Here is an 18847-nt window from a genome sequence, read left to right as displayed (position 1 = left end):
GGATTTAAGTGAAGTTTGCTGAATGCAGAATAAAGAGAAATGGCCAAGATCATGACGCCACCTGCATGGTATCTTTGGTTTGGAGTGTTCCTTCCATCAGTAGCTTGGTCTCAAACCTCATCAGTTCATTACCCCCACTAAGGAAAGGGAGTTGTGGAACTTTTACTCATTGCAAATATAAGACATTGCTATTAAGTGTAGGGGCAGACATGAACAGCTAATACAATGTTTATTCGGTGAGCCTCCTATAGGCACTTAAGGACATAAAATCTGCATATACTACTGCCTAAGGGTTCATGAGGTGGGATGAAAAGGAAGAAAATGAAGGAAAGGAGCGAAGATGGAAGCTTTATTTTTCTTTCCTGGCTCTGAAATCATGTTTGATCTAGTGTGAAGAAAGCACATACTCCGTGGAACAGTTGCACTTTATCTTCTTTACTTTACTTCCCTCTAGGCCCTAGTGCCATTAACAAGTCTTTTGAGGTGACCAACATTAGCCAAGATCATGGATGCTCCAGAGTCCAGTGATGATTGATGTCTGAAATATTTGGGACTCTTGAGTCTTAGCTATTTTCATGATAATCTTTCCAGGAACATTTCTCCTCTTCCTAGGATAACATTTTCCACTCAGTTTCTCTTTTGTATATATTTGTGGGAGTGCACTTCAGCCTTTTGACTTGGCTTAGAGATTTCCTCCTAATGAATAGCTTCCCTCCAACAAATCCACTCTCTTTCGAAAGAGCCAGAGCTATCTGGTGGAAACAATAAAGTTTAGCAGAGATAATGGGAAAAGTAGGCTGGACAGCCTCCCAGACATACAGGGATGGTGAGATAATGTTTTTATAAATGGACATATTTTAAATGACACCCCCCTCCCCCATCAATTTTTTCAAGACTGTACATAGGTGACAAATCAAACGGATACTTTTAATGTACTAAGCTCAAATCTCCAGTGGATGTTGAAGGAGAGTAGCAGATCATTTAGATGCAGAAAGAAAAGGAGGGGTATTGGGAGTCTGTAGGTTGAGAAATTTAAGACATTTTTCTTGTGTTCACAAATGTTGAGCCTATAGTTGTTCTATGACTGCCAAAATAAGTACATTAAAAGGCTCATCCAGGATTTGAAACAGAACTTTTCACACTAAGCTATAAGTTAAAGACCAACAAACCAAGCCCAAGAAAATGTCCCTAACCTGTCTTAGTCCACTTCCCCCCCTTCTCTTCAAGAAAGTAATATTCTCTTGTGATTAAGAAATCTAAATGTAGACTCTCAGAATGGTTCATAGATTCAGCTTCCTCAACCACTTCCTCCCAGGTCAGGGATCTCTTAACCTGGAAGCACCTAGTTGTCCTATAGTTATCTTATAGATTTCCAGTAATTTATAAGTAATTTGAGAATTTGTCAACATTTAGACCACTTGAAAATGCTGCCCTCCTCCCTCTTGTTAAGAACTGTCATTCCAGATCTTTGGGAAACTGAACATGAAAATTATATGATAATCTCTTAAAATTAATTTGCTCTTGAAAGCAACTTCTCTTTACCTTTTGGAGAAGAGGGAAAGGGGGATGATCTTGTGTGTACTGGCATTCTTTCTAGGTCAAAGAATTTACCTATTACCTATGACAGATTGTGAGATCTTCTACACTTAGCTAAGCTGTTTCTCAAAGAACTCAAATGAAAATGGGATAAATTGCTTTATTACACACAATCTAAGGATAGCAAAGTAGTGTATCTGTTTAGCAGAGTCTGATATAATCACTCCTAAGGTGCTGTCTAGGGTACTTTGAATTTATTTTCACCCCATCCCCCTAATCTTCTCATCCTCCTTCCCCATTATTTAAAAAAAAATAAGTTTTTATTGATACTTTGTCTTCTTTTTTTTAACATCAATATAATTATCCCAAGAACCCATTTTCCTCTACTTTCCTTTTTCCTTCCTAGAGAGCCATCTCTTATCATAAGTAGCATTTTTAAGGGAAAAAAATCAAATAGGATAAGTGATCAATGTATCTGATCAATATCTTCACAAAGAGGCAGATTGGTCTTCTCATGTCTTTTCATTTACGTCCTGCTTGTTCTTGCACTTATATTATACTTTTGATTTTTTGGTGTCTAGTTTTTCCCATTTACATTATTGTAGTTATTGTGCATATTGTTTTCTTGTTTCTGCTTACAATACTCTGATTAGTTCATATAGATCTTTCCATGTTTCATGGTTTTCATCATCCCATCATTTCTTACAGTACAGTAAAATATTCCATTATATTCCTATATCCCTATGACTTTTCTTTTTTAAAACATCAACATCATCCCAGGTATTACCTAGGGATTCACAAGCTAGGTATTATCCTGAACTCTCCTCTTTACCTCCTTCTCCATATCCTCCAGTTGTCAAGAATTATTGGTTTTTTACCTTCTTAACTTTTCTTCTAGAGGATCCCTATCCTTCTCTGACACTGCCATCATCATGGTGATGACTCTCATCACCTCAAACCCCATCTATTGCAATAATCTTCTGGTTGGTTTCTCTGACACAAGTGTCTCCCTACTCAAGTATATCCTCCACTCATCTGTCAAATTTATCATCCTTAATCACAGATCTGACCATGTTATCCTTTCTTCCCCATTATTCAATTAAACTCCACTGACTCCCTTTAGGAACAGATATAATATTTTCTGTTTGGATTTTAAAGTCCTCATAACTTGGTCTTTTCAGTCTTTGTCTACCTAGTTACCCTTCATTTATGTTGAGATCCAGTGACACTGGCAATTTCTTGCACAAGACACTACTTTTTCCCCAACTACATAAATTTCCATGCGCTGTCATCATTGCTTGGCACTCTTTCCTCATCACAGTCTCCTGACTTCCCTGGCTCCCTTCAAGGCTTTAGAAAGAATCCTTTCCTAATCCTCAATCTTAATTTTTTTCCTTTGAGACTATGTCCACTTTAACCTGTCTAGAACTTGTTTGTACATACTTGTTTGCATGTTTACTTCTTTTAACTTAAATTTAAAATTTTACTTTGTAATAAACATACTTAATATAAACAATGTATGTTGGTTGCCTTGATGCTAAGGATGAATTGAACAGGCTTTCCATTATTATGCTCTCATTCCTGATTAGTTATTTTCCTTTTACCTCATACATTTTTGGATAACATTTTCCACTCAGTTTCTCTTTTGTAATTCTTAATTTGTAAGGATTTGCAATCTGCTCATTCTTCTTCATTTGCATTTCAGTGACCCTCAATTTTATTTCTTCCAAGTTCATATCTCATATGGTGATCCTTGAAATCTTAGGACTTAAAGAAAAGGGGCGAAGATACAGATGTTCAATTAATGATAAAAAAAAAAAAAAGAAACATACCAGAAGTGTTCTCTTTAGCAAATGTGAACAGTTTAAGAGAAAATTGAGATAATTTTTTAGACTTTTTTAGACTAGTGGAAAATTGATCAAATCTCTGAGTGTAATGCTGGAGAAACTGAAACAAGATAGAAATTAGAGAGTATTTAATAATTTATTTAAAAGGGAGAGATTTACTGGGACCAAATGGATCCATGATTTGGTCCCAGGGCTGAATGAGACTACTGTCTCCAAGAATCCAACAAACAATGTGAGTTCTCAATGACATATATATATATGTGGCTCAGACACAGGGGGTAGACTGAGGCAGGGGTGGAGTCAGGGTCCTGAGATCAGGACTGGGACTCTGACAGGGTAGGGTGAGCCACCGGAGATGGGATAACATAATGGGGGGAGGAACCCCGGAGATGGGGAGAGGCATCTTGATATTCTAAAATATAAGATCTTTTATCCTTATCAAATATTCTGATTAAGATGGAGGGGTGATTTTGCAGGATTGAGCAGAACAATTAGGTAAACTGAGTCAGGACAATAAAAGAGAACTGTGGCATAACATGAGAACCATGACAAGGTTACAAGGGTGATTTGCCAGTCCTTTGGGAGTCAAAAACTTGTGCCAGAAGTTAAAGAGAAACTCAGTTTCTTAGTAAAACATACAAAAAAATACCAATGAGTGCTATAGAAGAGGAAATGTTGCAGCTTCTGAGAGCTGAGACAGAGAACTGGGTAAAGGTAGACTTAGAAAGAATAGGTCCTCAATTGTGGAAGCTAGACTGCTTGAGAATGATCTGGCAGGAGCAGTTTTGGGGCAGAAGGTATAGTAATGAACCTCTCTACCATTACAGACCTTGAAGTCATAATTCTTTAACTCCTTTCTCTCTTTGTGGAAGCTGAAAAATGTTTCTTTCTGGCCCATGACTTTTTTTTTTCTTTAAAGTGTATACTTTGTCCTAATAAACAGTGTTGACCAGGTCTTTGCTTATTTGAGTGTATTGATGGAGTAATAAGAACAGAATTAAAATTCAAAGAAGAGGGAGAAATGAATTTAAAATTGAAATGTTTTTGCCAAGGAGATGTTTCTGATTGGGTATTTCATTTGTCAAATAGTCACCTCCCCTAACAACTGGAAGCTTTGGATATACCAACCCCTAGGCCACTATGTCGGTTTCTTTCTGTATATTATATATCTCATCTGTCCAATGACTAACTGCTCCTTCCAGAGAGGAAGGAATTACACATTATTTGATAAAAAAATTTCTCAGAGCAGATGAGCAGTGCTTGTCTAGGGAAACTTATCTAGGCAAAGGAAGCAAGCACTGAATGACCCTGTTTACCGCATAATCCCATCACTGCTACACATACAAGATCACCAGGTGGATTTTGGTATTTGGGGTCTTGTACTAATGCACTCTTGGTGTAACTGTAATTTGGACCAAAATTTTGAAAAGCAGTTTGGAATTATGGGATATATAGACTATCTTTGCCACCCTTCATCAAGTATCACCAAAGATATCAGGGTATATCAAGATAGATACAGATTCAGGCAGAAATCTTCTAGCTTTTTCCCTCCTTAAATTAAAAGTACCTGGTGATACTATTTGGTGGTTTAATCCATTCTCATGGGAGGAGGGGAATCCCCTAATCATTGACTATTTTCCCTTCACACCAGAGGAGACAAGGGGAAAAAAATCCAATCAAATAGTTCAATATTAAGAAGAGAAAGGAAACTCCTGTATTAGGACAGCAAATTATTTCCAATATTAAATGCTTTCTTAACTTGGATATATACCAAGAGAAGCTCACATCAAATCAGGTTGATGAGACTGAAAGAGTGAAATTGGGAAGTGGGTAGAATCTTGTGCATCTGATAGTTTCAGAGAGATTTCTGCCAGTTGGTTGGAATTATTTCTGGATCCTTGGGTTAGCATCAAAGAACTGCACCAGAGGCTAAGGAAAGAAAGAGCAGAAGCCTTGATACCAGAGAGATTGTCCCATAAAGGCCTTTGCTATCTTGGCCTCTTTGTTCCTTGAAAAGGCCCCAAGAGCAATTCATAAACCAGAATGGCAATGACCTAAATTAAATTAATTCATGGAGCAAGGCATTTGACTTTTTTCCTCAATGTATTTTATTTTTCCATTTATATGTAAAGATAATATTCAGCATTCATTTTTGTACGATTTTGAGTTTCAAATTTTATTTCTCCTTTCTCCCCTCCCCAAGACAGTAAGCAATCTGATATAATTATTTTAAACATATTTCCATTGTGAAAGAAAAATCCGAACAAAAGGGGAAAACCACGAGAGAGAAAAACAAGTAAAAAAGATGAAAATAATATGCTTCGATCGGAATTCAGCCTCCATAGTTTCTCTGCATGTGGATGGCACTTTCCAAATTATTGGAATTGTCATGGGTCACCCCTTTAGCTTAGAAGAGTTAAGTCTATCATGGTTGATCACTACATAATCTTAGCAAAACATTTAGAAGGCTTTAAAAAATTTTTTTCTTTGTAATTTTCATATTGAGATGATACGCCTTTCAGTTGGTTTCCGTAGTGTAGTGGTTATCACGTTCGCCTCACACGCGAAAGGTCCCCGGTTCGAAACCGGGCGGAAACACTTTTTTCGGGCTTTAAAAAAAAAGAATACTTAATTACCTTCCCTGCAAAGTGCAGAGGATTAAAAAAGGCTTCTTCTCAGGAGTGCCTACACAAGTGGTTCACGGAGATTATTCTCTCTCTATCGTCGGTCATATTTTCAGCTATAGAATGCCATTTTTTTTGCTAAGTACATCAAGGAAATTTACAGCTTTTGAGTGGAGCTTGAACAAGACATTATTTTCACAAATGGTCTGACCATTAATGTACACAGAAAAGTTCTTTGGTCTAGAAACAGTTTTTGGCAAACGCTTGATTCCCTTGGGCTTCCCTTGTGCCACACCCCTCCTCCCCATCTCAAGGTAGGAGAGAAGTGGCATCCAGGGACACCTTCAAATGAAAGTAGTTTCCTCTTTGTACATATGCTTTTGAAATCTGATGGAAGTAGGAACAAATCATGTTTCCGGGGAACCTGGGATGGAGCATATTATTTACCTCCTGAGAAGCTACTAAGGACCATGCCTAGGAGAAGGGCCAGGCCAATTCTCCCAGAACCTCCATAACTGTGGACATAACATTTGAAGGAGTTGCAAAGCAGCCTTTACTGACACAGGTGTTGCTTGTGGACTGAGAATAAAATAAATTGGAGGCAGAGGGAAGAGGAGAAAGGTCAGACAACGCAACAGCCTCTCGGTCTCCTTTTATCATCACCATCATCCTCTCACATGAAGAGATCCATTCTACAGGTCTGAGATAGACCTCCAGCAGCCACTGGCAGGTGGCTCTTGTATCACAACAAGAGGTGATGAATTCAAGGTGAACTAACAGGTATACATATATACATATGCACATAAAACATATATGCAAATATACACGTATAAACACACAAAACCACACAAACACTGACAATGTGTGGATTTGTTTGGAGGCATGATATAGGAAGTAACCAAAAGAATGAAAGGAGAAAAGAATCATTGAAACTTTTCTTTTTCTTTTAGCATACAGGAAAAAATCAGAACTTCAGAGTGATGTGCAAACAAAGAGGATAGTTTTGGAAATAAAGTTTTGCTTTTCTTTTTAAGCAAGAGGGATGAATGGAGATTCATGATTTCACATACAATCTCCTAGTGTGTTAATACATAGAGGAAATGCTTAAGTTTTTCGTATATAAGTTCAGAATAAAAATAATTTAAAAATTATAATGAACAAACTTGTCCTGAAAGAAGCAATAAGGAAATATGCCTTCCTTCTTTCATTGGAGAGGTAGGGGTCTATGAGGTTGCAACATTGCTTGTGCTGTCAAATGAAAATGTTTTGCCGAACTTTTTTTCTTCTTATTTTTATTTTATTATTATTATAAGGGATGACACATGACATAGGGGGAACATATCTTTAGAAATCAAGTTTCTGAAAAAAAAAAAACCCAATAGCAAATAAAACTTTTAAATAAAAAGGCAAAGATGGAGAATTTATAATTTTCCATTATTGTGTCAGACAGATAAGGCTTGCAGCTTTTGATAGGATGAACTCCCCCTTTCCCCCATTTAAGATAATACTATTTGCTATGTAGGATGGCTCTGAGTAGGAAGAGGAGAGATACATGATATATCATGGTTATGTTAAAAAAAAAAAAACAAATCAGAAAGCAATATAGGAGAGATACATGATATATCATGGTTATGTTAAAAAAAAAAACAAATCAGAAAGCAATATAAAAAAAATTTTTTTAAGAGAATACAATTGAGAAATGGTTATAGAATACCTTCAACTAGTAAGAAATGACACATATGGAGAGTTCAGAGGAACGTGGGATAATCTGTATGAAATAATATCCATTCATATCAGTATGAACAGATTAGCAGTGAAATCTGCAACAGTAGTTACAATAACCAAAACCATGTAAATGGAAAGCTCACTAAAAGGAAGCTAAACGCTGAATAATATTGGAAAACCAGTGGTCTTGTAGAATAGACAAGCACATATTTTTCCTTTCTTTTGCAAAGAGGCAAGTAGACGAAATAGATAATATATTAACAGACTTAAGAATTGTAATTGAAGTTTTGACTATCTTTATTTATATTCTTATTATAAGGGTAGGATCCTCCTCTGAGATCATTCATCTCAACTTCCATTCAAACTGGCAGGTAGGTTCCCCGGAAGACTTCTGACTACTTCTCCACTCGGAGTTCCTGAGGGGTCGTGGTCTCCAGTACTTTATGTCGGAATCATTAATGTTTATATCAGATAGAGTTGGATCCTGCGGAGGAAATTAGGTTTATCAGGAGACTGGCTAGTAAAGTTAGTAAGAGCTGGGAAGAATCTTTCGAGTGATCTTACGAACACACTCGTACCTGCTTCATTATTCTAGGATGGAAAGAGAGTTGTGCCGGGAAAGCCTTTTATTAGCCGCTTCCTCCCATGTTCACTGAAGATCTGAACATATACAATAAAATACACTGAGGTTTCTTAAAAGATGTCATAGAGAATAGGATGTTCTGGCATTGCAGAAACTCAAATTTACAAAATATATGGATAGATTGTATATGTTTAATTTAATTAGAGGAAGTGAAGAGCACAGCTGCTAGCACCTGATCTGGTGGCTCGCCGTGATCGTATAGTGGTTAGTACTCTGCGTTGTGGCCGCAGCAACCTCGGTTCGAATCCGAGTCACGGCATACTTTTGTTTTTATCCTATCGGTTTGCTACTTACATATTTGAAAGCGAAGATAATGATTCACAGCACTGTCTGGTCGGTATCTGTTGTTTTTCAACTTTTCATTTTCCCCATCACTAGCCTAGCTTAATTCCTAACTAGTTGATGACATCGGGAATTAAGGATGAATTGCATATGCTGAGACATTTCAAATGGACCTTTTGGAACTCCTAGCTCCACTCTCCAATCACCACAGAGGGTGGAGTACCTAGGCTGATGGAATCTTGCAAGACTATGAAGCCTTTTTCCAATAAAGAGTACTTTATTTGACTTCACACCTTGGGTTAAAGCAAATCCCAAGATTCAGAAATTTCTAGGGAAAAAAATGGAAGATGATTACAATGTCAACTTTTATTGTGCAAAGCAGCAAACAGGCGGATCGAAAGCATCTACACACACCAAAAGAAGGTTGTGCCCCGCCTTCAAGAAACTCACCACAACCTGAAGGGCAGGGAGATATGCTAGGAAAGGAACAACGCTCAAATCGGTGCTTTAGGTGGCAAAATTATGGGCTTGGTTGAGAAGAGGTAACTGATGCTAGATGTTGGAGAGAACATTCCCAGTCAGATCCAGACTTGGTAGAAAAGCTCCTGAGATCACTTATCTGTATAAGATCTAAGTGGGGAAGCTAGGGTTGGGTGATGTTTCTTCATCAGGACCATAAACTGGTTAACAACTATCTTAGCAGAAAAACTGAAGACCCCTGCAGCAGGACATGAGTTCATCCTGTCAAAAGCTGCAAGCCTTATCTCTCCACAGAGTTAGTTGTTGGAGTCCTCAGCTAGTGCAGACCTGCTGACACCAGCTAGAGTCTGAGCACTAACCCACAATTATCGTCACCTCTACGACCTTCAGACGTCTCCCCATACGACAGAGCAGTCTGACACCACTTATGCAGTTAGAGAAGCTTTATTGCTTGGTTACACCATCTTGTCCCTTCTTCTGCTTCCCCCCTCTCCCTCTGCTGCCCTGTACTTATACCCCTCTCCTCTGCCCTTGCCAATGGGCCCCAGCAACAAGTATGTGTATAGCTTGTGTATCCAGGAGCCCAACTCCTGAGACGGTGGGGGTGATTTCGATTTGGCGCGTGCTCGAATCCCATCCTGACGTGTCTACAGGGTGTGTATCCCGGACCTGTAGCCAGTCACCCAAAACATTCACCCGAGGCCTCAACATCCATTCCCAAGAATGAGCTGACCGAGATCCAACCAGCCAAAGACCACAAGGATCAGATAGCACAAGACTTGTCTTTGTTGCCTATGCAAATGGAGCATTGTGTGCAAGGTACACGATGAAGGGTCACAAGATTAATTCAGACTCTTGTTATTCTGTTCCCTAGCATTCTTGTTGCTAAATTCCCTAGCAGTTAGTAAGGGGAAATTACAAACTATTTCTCTTCGCCTCTATGTTTTATGGACATTAGGATCACATAGTCAAAGTGACTTCATATTGGAGCTTTATCATTATGATAATATCAAACTACATAAAGTTTACAATGATCACAACAAACTTCCTGGGGAATTGTGTCCGTGAGTGCCAAATAATAAAGCCAGTTAAGAAAAGAGATGTTTTGAGCGAAGATTTTAAAGAGTTCATGGTTTCAGCCTCTAATCAGAACGTCTAACTTTGTGATGATGTGGATTACCAAAGCTGATGGGATCTTGCAAAAAGAAGTATTTTCCCCAACAATGAGCTTTCTCCGGGATGGTAAAGACATCAGAATCATTGATTTCTTTAATTTATAATCCAGTCTCTCAGGGAGCTGGAGTTAGAGTTTAGAGCCTAAAAAAAAAAAAAAAAAAAAAAAGGAATTTCTCCCTCGATCTGAATGTTGACAAAGTGTCCACGTTATCTGTTGGTTACGACTCTAGGACAAGTAGGCCACTTCAGCTTGAGGGATCGCTCCCTCAATTGGGAGCAACTGGTGCTTGATGGTTGGATTTGTCAGCCATGTTGAAATCTGCATGTTGATTCATTAATCAGGAGATAAATTATTTCCTTGAAAAGAGTGTTTGCGAAATTCACAGCAAAATTTTTAAATAATAAGATTTATTGATATTTTTCATTTTAACTTAGCCTAAATATTTTTCCATATGCCTACATCTTCCCCTCATAGAGAACCATAAAACAGACTATTTAAAAAAAAAAAAGAAAAAAAGAAAATCAGCAAAACTGATTAGTAAATTAAAAATCTAGCAATGTAAACAATGTTCCACACCTATTCTCCCTTTCCATCTTGTACTATACACCTACTCCTTCCCCAAATTGCAAAGTAATTAGGTGTGGTATTTTCTATCTCTTGTTTGATAGTAAGTTTTTTCTTGTTTGATTATCTTGTTTGATACATTTCATTGTGGCAGTAGATTAAGTTTTAAAGGAGATGGATTGTGGATTTAGTATGATTCATTAGAGAGGACCAGGATTCATAGGATTTCTTCCTTTTCCCCTTACATTCACCACAGTCCCAGATTCCTATCAAAACTCTTGTTTCCTAAGAAAACATAAAAATTCTTTTCTTCTTACAATGCACCCTCCAACAGCTTTGTCAATTGCTCTCTCTTATACCAACAGAAATCTATGAATATTTATTGCAAAAAAATTGCAATTTCTTGCTTTTCACAACATAAATGCCCAAGGATTATGAATCCTTCATCAACTGTGTATATAATCCTGTGATGTGTGGAAAAATACAATGTTTAGCTAAGCTGATGGGATCTTGCAAAAAGAAGTATTTTCCCCAACAATGAGCTTTCTCCGGGATGGTAAAGACATCAGAATCATTGATTTCTTTAATTTATAATCCAGTCTCTCAGGGAGCATAATTCTCTTGAGAACTAAGATACAAATAAATGAAGTAAATAAACCATGAAATATTACAGGATGAATGAATTAGAAAAGTGGGAAGTTAAGTGCATTCTGAGGTTTGAAACAAAATCAACAGTGAGGATTGGAGATAATCTTGTAGAAGATAGTTTTAGCCTTTGGCTGCAATGTATGACAGTACAGGAAAACAAGATGAGGAACCACATTTCAAGCCTGAGAGTCTGTATGTAAAAAACAGACCTATGACAAAAATGAATGTAGTGTTGCTGGGCAGGTATTAATTATTTGGGCCACCAATAACAAGATTATGAGATGATAAATTTTGATGGATGTGGCTTTTTTCAACAATGAGGTGATTCAGGCCAATTCCAATAGACTTGTGATGGAAAGAGTTGTCTGCATCCAGAAGGAGGACTGTGGGGACTAAATGTGGATCATGACATAGCATTGTCATCTTTTTTGTTGTTGTTTGCTTGCTTTTTTTTCCCTCTTTTTTCCCCTTTTGATTTGATTTTTCTTGTGCAGCATGATAAATATGGAAATGTATAAAAGAACCACATATGTTTAACTACTTGCAGTCCAGGAGAGGGAGTGAGGGGAAGGGAGGAAGAAAAATTTGTATTACAAGGTTTTGCAAGAGTAAATATTGAAAACCAGCCTTGCATATATTTTGAAAATAAAAAGCTATTATTTAAAAGAAATAAAAAAAATTGGGCCAAAGCCCAGAGTGAAAAGAGGGTAAGCAATATGGGTGGTATGAGCTCCTTTGTAGCTTCAAATACCCAAATTTCAAATACCTAATGACTAAATTCTTCTTCTATAGTTCCTTGTTGCCAGTCCATCACTGAAGCTACTATTTCTCTAAGTTAAAGAGGTTGAGATTGGAGCTGGTGTGAGACATAACCAAAGTCATTCTCTTTGTCAGTGTTTGGCAACAAATAATTCTGTTGGTTGTTGTTGTGTGTTCCAATGAAGTCCAAGCGTCCTGACAGAAAGCTTCCCTGAATTGCAATGGGTCAATTTGCTAGTGTTTGAAGGGACCTTGTAGGGCATCTAGTCCATTTCTCTCATTTTCCAAAAGAGCCAACTGAGACCTAAGAACAAAACATCTTGCTGACAGTAACAGAGGTAGTGTTAGGGACAGGGTTTGAAGGCAAATTTTCTGACATTAGACTCAGTATTCTTTCCATTATGCTCCACGGACTTTGCCTTTTCCTTAATATCTGGATTAAGAGTCACAAAGACTGGGAACAAAGGCATTTTATATGATTAAATACCAAAAGTACAGGAATGGAGCCTTAAACCCTACATCACTGAGTTTTTTGCCTCAAGAATACAGTCTTGGATCAAGACTTAACTGAGAATCTCTCTGGAGATTTAACTGATACTGTCTCAGCACTAAATTTTTAAAGAAAGGTAAAACGTCCCCTATTGGACTCACGGAGGACTCGGTCTTCCAGAAGTCTTTCGGAGACAGACAATACAGGATTTTTAGCAGAACCTGTGGCCTTACCATTCTCCAGATTTCTCAGTACTTCCTTTGCTACAGCAAACTTCCTCTGGAAACTTCTTCCTCTGAGATCCCCTCACTTTCTTAACTGTGAACAGATGAGTTGCTGTTAGAGCCTGTAATGTCATCTTTCTGCCTGCCCACAGGCCCTGGGAAGGCATGTAAAATAGTTTGCTCTCTTTTAAAGCCCTGCTTCCGCTAGGAGCTAGTGAACTGCTGCTGATCCGAAAAGGACTCCCATGGAATCATTTTCTGAACTTTTCTGAGCCAACTCTGATGAAGATATGGCTCCCTTCTGATGGGTTCAATGACGAATCCTCTAAAATGCCTCCATTATCAGTCTTAATATATCTTTCAGAGCAGCGTTTGAGGAAACCTATAATTCTGCGAGGCAATGAATCCTTCTGCAGTCATAAAAGCTGCGTTTATATTCTGCCTCCGAAATTAATTAGTTGTGTTACTACACAAAAGTCTCTTTGCTCCTTAGATCTCAGTTTCTTCATGTGGAAAACGAGCAGTGGATTCATTGTTCTCCAAGGACTGCCTCAAAGTCTTCGGCTTTGACCCGGAGGCATTCTGGACCGCTTTCCTTGAGAAAGTTTGGAATCAATCGGGGCCCATTTCTTGGACTCCATAGCCAACATATCCACAGAGAAAGTTGGGAATTTCGTTTTTCCCTAAAGGATAGTAGAGACTCGTCAGGTAAAGTAGTATCTAAGAGTCAAAGGAGGAAAAAGCAAAAGGGAACAAACGTAGAGAAGAGAGTGGCAGTTGCGAGCTTGACAAAAGTGTGACTCCATTCTGCATTCGATGTTCTGCCTGGTTTCAACTCCATAGTATTAAGATGGTCCTACCAGGTTAACCTCATAACCTTATCTACTTTCATCACCAAGCTGTTAACTGAAGATTGATTGATTGATTCTACCACCTCCCTCTGCTTTCTCTTTCCTCTGGTTGGAAGACTGGATGGCTGAGGACCAAACTCCTCCCAAAGGCTTTTTCTATAGGTGTAAGAAACTGGATGTTTTAGTTCCCTCCTTTACATTTATTGCTCTGCCTGATTTCACTCCACGGAACAAGGCGTCCTTGGAGTTTCTTCCCTCACTTCCTTGTCCCATTTGTTGTGCCCTCCCCCCATTAAGTTATAAACTACTTGAGAGTGGGAATTCTCTTTTCATTAAATTGCACCTCCAGAGCTAAGTACAGGGCTTGGCACATATAGTAGGAGCTTAATAAATGTTTATTGGATTGGATCAGTAAGGCGGAAATATTCCAGGCTGCTTGAGGCTGCTCTAATTACAGAATTGGTCCTTGGGCTCTTCGGAAATTTCCCCAAGTGAGCAGATATTTTTGGCAACTGCCCTAGACTATCCTCGAAGGTTAGGGCTGGATACTCCAAGTAATGACATCTTACCCCTAGAGTTGTTATTTTAAAGGAAGATGAGACAAGGATGTTGCAGAATGGAATGGAGAGACAGGGAGTTTGAGGCATTTGAGGATTTCTGTGGCTTGTTCACGTTTCCCTCCCTGTTCTTAAAGGGGAGGTAAGTCCCTGAAACCAGAGGTGGAAATGTTTCTTTTGTTCATCAATCATACTGCTTATACTTTTGTGCTCCATAGGTGTTTTAAAGACGAGAGAAAAAAAGCTTACAAAGTTCATAGTTACAACACATCGTTGTACACATGCAGAGCGGGATGAGACAGGGAAAGAACAGTTTTTAGATTATTTAGATAGGTAGACTTTGCAAACTGTCTTTTTTCTGCGTGAAGAAAATTACTCGCCCAACGTGGGGCTCGAACCCACGACCCTGAGATTAAGAGTCTCATGCTCTACCGACTGAGCTAGCCGGGCTGATGGCCTCAGTCTTTGCAAAGCTTCTTTAATTCTTTAAAAGTTGCCTGCGTACCCTTTCAATATTAAACGTCTCAATACATTTTTAATGACCGTCTAGAACCATTCTTTTCTAAATCCTTTCACAAATTCCACAAAGATCACTTAACGTGTTAAAGACTTTCTTCACTTTTTCTTGAAATCACTAGAATATTAATCGAATACAGAACCTCTGTTTATTACTTTCACTCCCACCCTCACCCTAGCATGGTTCACTTTCCATTCAAAGTAGCAGAAAAACAAAAAATTGGGTAGCTCCAGATTAAAGACCCGTTTGGCTTTTGGAAGGCTAAATCTGACAAGATTGAGACTGCGACCTCTCGAAACTCCGGGATATAGATAGCCCAGTACTCAAAATCAACTGGGCTTCTCCAAGTGTTCTTATAAAGCTCATGTGAGGTAATATTCGACGATATAAAGAAATCGTTTTAGAGATATTTTAAAGGAAATTACTTTGTTTCAAATCAAGGAGAAAGGGTTTAGAGACGATTGGAGACACTATGTTCTAGGTTTTATTGCAAGCGCATCTGTTTTCTTTGGTAAATCATGTCTTATGAACTGAAATGGTTTCTCTGTTCTCTGAGCTGATTACTCCTCCCTTTTCCACATAATTTCTAGGTGACCTATTTTGTTATTGATGTGCAGTATTTTACGAAGGAACGCATTTGTTTTTCTACTTAGCTTTTCTCTCTGCATGTTTGTGTGCTTGGAATATCACCTGAAAAGATCTCCAACATCTTGCAAAAAATTTTGAAATTGATGGGCTAATCTAGGGGAGAGGGTGGGGGGGAAGGAAGGGAAAATTTGGAACAGAAGGTTTTGCAGGGCTCAGTGTTGAAAAATTACCCATGCATATGTTGAATAAAAAGCTTTAAATAAATCAATAAATCAATCAATACATAAATAAATAAAAGAGATAGATGGACTACTTGTCATTGACTCTACATGGTTGATAATAAATGTTTATTGACTGAGCAACTAACTATCATACGGGGAGTGGAGGACTGTTGGAATATATGGGAGAGCTGTTGGAATACACAGGAGCCACCTGACAGTGGCTGCTGGAGATCTAATCCAGAATGAATCTCTTCTTGTGAGAGAATGATACAAGGTGATACAAGGAGACAGAGACAGCTGCTGCTCTCTGACCTCTCTGACTGAGAGGCTGTTGGGTTGTCTGAGCTCTCCTCTTCCCTCTGCCTCCTGAGGCAATTTATCTCATTCCCAGTCAGCAATACCTATGTCAGCAAAGGCTGCCCTGCAACCCCTTGATGCTATGATCTACAGCTGTGGAGACTCTAGGAGAATTGACCTGTCCCTTAACAGAAGACATGCCTCTTTTTGCATTTTCAAAGCTGCCATTTTATCAATCAATTAATAAACTTTTATTAAACACCTACTATGTCCAGGCACTATGCTAAGCACTGGGGATACAAGGAAATGGTAATAAAAAAACAAACAAACAACAACAACCAAAAAAAAAAAAAAAGTCCCTGCTTTCAAGGACCTTACAAACTAATGGCGGAGACCACAAACAAACAAATCCGTATATATATTGTACATTCATACATACATATATATATAAATTTCTATAAAGGATAAATAGGAAATAATGGAAAAAGGATAGGCACTTTAATTAAGAAAGGTTAGGAAAGTTTTCCAGTAGAAGGTGAGATTTTAGTTGGAACATAAGGGAAGTCAAGGAGGTTCATTAGTTAGGAGGGAGAACATTTCAGCATGTAGGACAGCCAGAGAGAATGCCTAGAGCTAAGAGATGAAAAAACTTGTTCATGGAACAGCCTGGAGGCCAGTGTCATTAGGTAGAACGGCACTTTAGGGAATACGGTTTAAAACTGGAAATATATGGATTTTGAATGCTAAATAACTGTATTTTACATTTGTTCTTGGAGGCAATACTAGGACGCCCTTGCAGTTTATTGAATAGGAAGAGGGGACATAATTGGACTAGGAAGTGTACTAGGAAAATCTGAATGGAGGATGGATCGGATGGGTGAAGGAGATTCACCAACAGCCTTTTGCAATAATCAAGATATAAGTTGATTAAGACATGCACTAGTGTGGTGGCAATGTTAAAAGAGAAAAGGGGATAATTTGGAGGAATGTTGCAAAGGTGAAATCAGCAGGTATTGGCAACTGCTTGGATGTGTACCTTGAGAAATAATGAGGAATCCAGAATGACTTGTGAGATTTTGAGCCTGAGTGAGAGGGTATTATTCTCACAATAAAAGGGAAGGGGACATAGTAAGAAAGATAATAAGTTCTGGTTTTCAATTTGTTTACATTCGATTTGGTCTGAATGACAGTTGATGATGTGAGACTGGAAGTCAACAAAGATACTGGGATAGGAAATGTAAATTTCTTGTTTGGATGAAAAAAAAAAAAAAAACCAAGGGGTGGGGATATAACTACTACTATGCAGCCAACTCCTGTGTTTTGAAATTATGACACCTGTTATTTAAATCCCTGGATGTCTTATGCTAGAATGCTGTCCCTCCTCACATACAGTTTTGGAATGCCTATCTCTCTTGAAGACAGATTCAAAATCGCCCCTCCCTCCCCTCTCCCCCCAAAAGGGTTCGGAAAACTGAAATTCAGTTTGGAAGAAGTTAGATGAAAACCAACATCTTACATTAACCAAGATAATTTCCAAATGGACACATGACCTAAATATAAAAGGTTAGATTGTAAATAAATTAGAGGAGCAAAGGTAAAAACCAACTTTTAGATTATGGTTGGAAGAGTTCATCACTGTGATACAAAGTGATACAAAGGATTATACAAGTAAAAAGAAACTATTTTCAGTTTATAAACAAATTTTAAAGCCTTTTGCATGAATCAAAAATAACGAAAATTTGAATAGAAATACGAACAAGATAAACATCTTCGTAGCAAGCTTTTTAAAAAGTTTTATATAAAGATGTCATTCAAGACATATTAAAATTAATTTAAGTTTAAAAGATTAAAAGTCATTCCTCAATAGATATTGTCAAAGAAAGGCAGTTTTCAAAAGAGGAAATTAAAGTTATCAACAACTAATTACATGAGAAAATATTCTACATCATTAATAATTTAAAAACATTCTAGCATGTGAATTTAATGAATTATTATAGTTTCATAAGAAATTATGAATGGTTCAGTTTTGGAGGAAAATGGAAAGACTTCTATGAAGAAAAAAATTATGCAATGATAACATTGTCAAAGAAAGCAACTTTGAAAGACTATTGAATTTTGAACAATGCCATAATGAATAATAAGTCCAGAAGAATGAAAATGAAATGTGCCACTCATATGCTGACAAAGAAGTGATGAATTTAAAGTAAAGACAGAAATATAAATTTTCAAACATAAATAATGTAGAAATTTGTTTTGCTACGCTATGCAGTCATGAATTGAAGACTGTATTAGGGTTTTTGTTTTGTTTTGTTTTGTTTTGTTTGTTTTTGCTGGAATGAGGAAAGAGTGAGTATAGACAATTTTTTCTAAAAAGTGAAATAAAACAAAAGATTTGTGCAAAAACTTTAAAATATGATTTTGTGTTATATTCTTTATCTCTTGCTTAGTCATTAACTTTTCTCCATCCAAAAAGCCGAAAAAATAATTCTTCTTTGCTTTTCTAAATTGTTCATGATGTGACTTTTAATGTCTAAGTCATGAATATCTGGAATTTATCTTAGTATAAAAAGTGGGGTGTTTGTCTAACCCTGTGATCTCAAAGTGTAGTGTGTGACCTGTTACAGTCCCCAAAACCTTTCAAGGGCTTCCTGAAGGAAAAACTATTTTCATAATAATAACATGTCATTTGCATTTAAAAATTTTTTTTCTTCAGAAATGAACAGTAAAATCATCTAGAGGTATGTGATTTTGAATTAAAGATTTCGTTCCAAACATGAAGAATGAGTTATTACTTTTTCTGCAGAACCGTGTCTGCCT

General features: G+C 37.6%; 3 non-coding genes across 3 annotated transcripts; 2 read left to right on the top strand and 1 right to left on the bottom strand.

Moving 5' to 3' along the window:
* Positions 1 to 5908: 5908 nt before the first annotated feature.
* TRNAV-CAC lies at positions 5909 to 5981 on the top strand. The gene has a single exon. It is a non-coding gene; the product is annotated as a tRNA-Val (tRNA).
* A 2581-nt stretch (positions 5982 to 8562) lies between these two features.
* On the top strand, positions 8563 to 8634 carry TRNAH-GUG. The gene has a single exon. It is a non-coding gene; the product is annotated as a tRNA-His (tRNA).
* Positions 8635 to 14784: 6150 nt separating this feature from the next.
* TRNAK-CUU lies at positions 14785 to 14857 on the bottom strand. Its single transcript has one exon. It is a non-coding gene; the product is annotated as a tRNA-Lys (tRNA).
* Between the last annotated feature and the right edge of the window lie 3990 nt (positions 14858 to 18847).

Source organism: Sarcophilus harrisii, chromosome 1, assembly GCF_902635505.1.
Source record: "Sarcophilus harrisii chromosome 1, mSarHar1.11, whole genome shotgun sequence".
Taxonomy (NCBI): Eukaryota; Metazoa; Chordata; class Mammalia; order Dasyuromorphia; family Dasyuridae; genus Sarcophilus; species Sarcophilus harrisii.
This window is presented reverse-complemented; position numbering and strand designations above follow the sequence as displayed.